At 31.5% G+C, this 4,348-nt stretch overlaps 1 long non-coding RNA gene across 1 annotated transcript; it reads right to left on the bottom strand.

The window, feature by feature from the left end:
• Nucleotides 1-273: 273 nt before the first annotated feature.
• Nucleotides 274-1,382, bottom strand: LOC145790229 (uncharacterized). Its single transcript, XR_014328905.1, has 2 exons — nt 1,221-1,382; nt 274-678 (listed from the first exon to the last, which is right to left on the bottom strand). It is a non-coding gene; the product is annotated as an uncharacterized LOC145790229 (long non-coding RNA).
• Nucleotides 1,383-4,348: the final 2,966 nt, after the last annotated feature.

The following is a 4,348-nucleotide window of genomic DNA, read 5'->3' on the forward strand; positions in this document are numbered from 1 at the left end:
GCTACTAATTATTTGGTGGCAAAAACATTTTGGGTTATGTTTTTGCTACTAAATTATTAGTAGCCAAAACTTTTGATTACCTATTTGGCTACCAAAACATTTGGTGGCCAAATAATTTGAAAAAAAAAAAAATTTTGTAAACAACCTGTATTCATTTATATTACAACCTGTACCCTGTATAAAACAATATAATCTATCAACACCAAAATATGTTATCAACCATTAAAGCATTCAACAACGTGCACACATTTCTGTTCCAAGCATCCAAAAAAGTAATCTTCAACGTCCAATTCTATATATATTACAAATTCCATACAGTCCAAATCTAATCCAACGTCAATAATTTAAATCCATACATAATTTAAAATCTTCAAGCAAACACTTGAAGTGACTCAAAACATCCATATGGCAGCCTAAAGAATTCTACCACAAAGCACAACCACAACCAGACTTCAAACAATGGCTAAAGAATAACTAAAATGGTCTCTTCTCCGCGATACATTCACCTCTCATACACAAATCCTTCGATAGCGTTGAAATTTTTTTTTAGAACTCATATTAACTAAAGGAGCATGAAAAATGATAGCAAAAAGCTAAAGTCATGAGCATTAGTCAAATGCATCGTCATCATCATCAGGAAGGGGCTGGCTAGCCGCTGCAGCAAGCTCAGCTTCGTGCCTGTAAAGAATACCAAAGGGATAAGAAACACCACAAATTGATCATTAACAGCAACTCATAAATTTTCATTCCTGGACTCTAATGTTCCCCACAAGTTAAAAATTTAAGAACTGTGAACCACCACCACCACCACCACCACCACCACCACCACCAAAAAATAAAATTTGAAATTTGTTTACGAAATTTTGTTTTTTGTATTTTTTAATCTTTGGTGGATTTTTTTTTCATATTTTAATCAAATTTTTCTTATATGTTTAAATGCACCTAATCTAGATGCAACTAATGATATTATCACACTATTTTTTCATTACATCATGATGCAACTAATGATATTATCACACTATCTTTGATGGATTTTTTATCACACTATTTTTTCATTTTTCTAATGATATTAATTCAAAAGGTTCCTTTGGAGAGTTCCCCTGCAAAGATAAAGATAATTATTTGTGATGTTTTCTTGCTTATCTTTATCTAATAGTCTACAACTCCACCAGCATAAATAAACAAAAAATAAAATAACAAACAATGTACTATTCCATTACCCTGCAAGCTTCCTGGCAAGGTGCAAGAAAGGTTTTTCAAAGTTATAGTTACTCTTAACAGAGATTTCATAGTTGCTGCACATTGCCCATGAATGCTGTAAATAGAAACAGAAAATTCCAAAGCAAGTTAGAATTGATAATAAAGGTGGCCTCAAATGCCAATTACCACAAAACTGACCTTGATAAAATTCAAAATATTGCAATGGATCTACATTCTATTGAATAATAATATTAGAGAAATTATATTCACTTTCCCCCGTTAGCCTCTCACACTCCCGTTGTGAAAGGTTAAAAGAAAAGTGTGAAAATCATTTCACAAATATTATCTAAAGAAAAAATAATAAATTTTACAAATTACAAGTATTTCCAAGTAAATCAACCCATAGAAAATGATACAGCTCCATTTCTTTTACCAAATTGAAAATCAAAATATAATACAATACACCACAAAAGATCTTCCAAAAGTTAATTATCAACAAATGCAATTCCTTACAACTAAACATGGAAATATTCTTCTAAATCAAACTATATAGGAAAGCAAGTTATAGATCTTTTTTTGGGTGAATAAAAGTTATCTCTTGTTCTCACTTTCTTCCATTTCAACTTCAAAACAAGTTACTCTTGGAACTCTAAAGACTATAGCTTTACATGCTATAGAGAACTCTCGTCAGTTAGTCCAAAAAAGCCATTCAATTGGTTCACAGAAAGTTACACTCGACACACACAGTCTAAAGGTCATTGGCTAAACATTCTCCAGAGAATACCTTTCATGTTCTTAAGAAAGTTGGGAATCTTTTTAGCAAAAGACTTCCAACTAATTTTGCATGATCTATATGTTTAGTTGCTTCTTTTGCTACTTCCTCTAGCATTAAATATATTCAACAAATAATCCCATAATTTTATTTGTCAAAGAAAAAATAGATAATATATTCACCATTTTCCAATGCAAGGTGGACGACGTAAATTTATCAATTTCTCTTTTATGTTTTCTCCTAAATTGTCTAAATAAGAAAAAAATATATACCACTAACCTTTCTTTTCTTTTGTTGTTTTTGCCCTGCACCCTATTTTCAAAATATAAGTCAATCAAGTTTCTTCAAAAAGAGACAATAAAATTTCTAAATATGTTGGATGTCTTCTACATAAATTTGAAAAAATTCACTTCTTTGGTTGTGGTGTTGCCTTGCCAGACACGAGAATAGTATTTTTGTACTAGGGTTACATATCCTGAATAATCTCACTCCAACTGATATTATAGCGAGCCAGTCATAAATCAAAACTAATGGTGAGATGACCCATTAGAAAACCTGACTTAAAATATAATCTCACTACATATCCTGATGTATAGTGGTCTCTGCACAATGAATTACTAAGCACCCATAAATGAAAAATATTGTTAAATGGCCTGACATAAGAGGGATTGCTTCAGCTATTCTGCATATTAGCTTGAAACACTTATATCACAGGCCAAATATATATATATATATACACATTAAAATTTCCAATTTGGAAATTTTAAAGGGGGTGTGCATATCCATTTGCTTGAGGTAAGCAACCAAACATTCTTATGTACCTATTTTAAAATTTTTAGGATTCTGGAAGTATGGGACCATGTACCTATATCATATTTATTACAGAAGTATGTTGAGTTACCCATCAAATCAAGTTCAATCCCACTGCTACAATCCAAACTTTTTAAAGAAAATATGATGTAATTCCCTCTATAACTAAAAACATGCTCAAATTAGAACCCTTAACATGTTTAATTTTTATTGCACAGTTGAGGCTCATAAATGGGATAAAGGATAATCCAACTCCAACCATATTTTTATTGCACAGTTGGGTTCTTCTTCCTTTTTGGAAAAAAAAAAAAAGAAAAATGGGTATTCAGACCGATGACATGAACAACTTTTTCAAAAAAAAATAAAAAAATCAATAAAATTGGCCAAAGTCCTGAAACTGACAATGAAGCATTGCAACCTTTTTACTTCATAACAACAGAGGTTCACACACTTAGCTTCAATCAGAAAGTGCAAGATCATAGACCCAATTAGAAGAAATAACAATACTTTAATAATAGAGAGTCAAGAGTCTTACTTGCCAAACTTCAATGCCTACATATTTTATTGGTTTCAACACACTGCTAAAATAGAGAGTCAAGAGTATATTGATTAAGATATTTCCTTGATTTTTTTTTTTAAAGGGAAATGATATCAACCACACTGCTAAAATATTATGAATCAAGAATATCAGCACCCATTGTTCCATTCTCCAAATCAGGTGGACTTTGTAATCTAAGACAGTGCACACACTACTATAAAACTAATACAAACTCTACTATAAAACTAATAAGCAATTCATCATCTCTTTTTTCTCTACAGTATAGTCTTGTTTGGATGGGGTTATTTAGTGAGAAATAATAAGAAATGAAGAGAAATAAAACTTGTTATGTGTTTAATGTGTTTAAGTGATATAAACGTATTTTCCTAAGTGTCCGCAACGTGTCTGCGTTAGAATTTTTTAAAATTCAAATTTCCTGCTCAGAAAGCATCACCTACACCATCCCCATCATCTCGATATCAATTTCCTGCTGTAATTGTGACCAAACTTCATTACAACATGCACTAAATATGCTTGATGCAAAATGTCAGCTGTGTTTTTCCTATTCACATGCTTTTTGTCTTCAAGTTATGCCTATATGAACCAAAGAGGTCAAATATCAATCCTAAATTTCAAAAAGCAACACAAACAGGTGGTGGTTTATCATAATTGAGGACTACAGGATCTGATTCAAAAATGTATCACTATAATACCACAAAAGTACAGAAAATCCCACTAACTTATTCCTCTTAACATCTATTAGTTTATGAGACCACATATGTATGAAAACATCAGCATCCCTGATTCTAAGGTGAAAAACTGAACACAGATGAACAGGTACTTGAGTTATCTACATGGACAATAGAATAGTCATACAAGGCAAAAGCTAAGAATATACCCATGAATAACTTGAATGAAGAAGGCATAGATCTTTAAAATCTTAGTATTTTGTAGCCTAATTAGTAGACAATAGATTTTACGTGGAGCCTTCTATAAACATATCCATTACCTTCCCACTTCTCAACTTC

Source organism: Camellia sinensis, chromosome 5 (assembly GCF_055761805.1).
Source record: "Camellia sinensis isolate YWXY chromosome 5, ASM5576180v1, whole genome shotgun sequence".
In the NCBI taxonomy this organism is placed as follows: domain Eukaryota; kingdom Viridiplantae; phylum Streptophyta; class Magnoliopsida; order Ericales; family Theaceae; genus Camellia; species Camellia sinensis.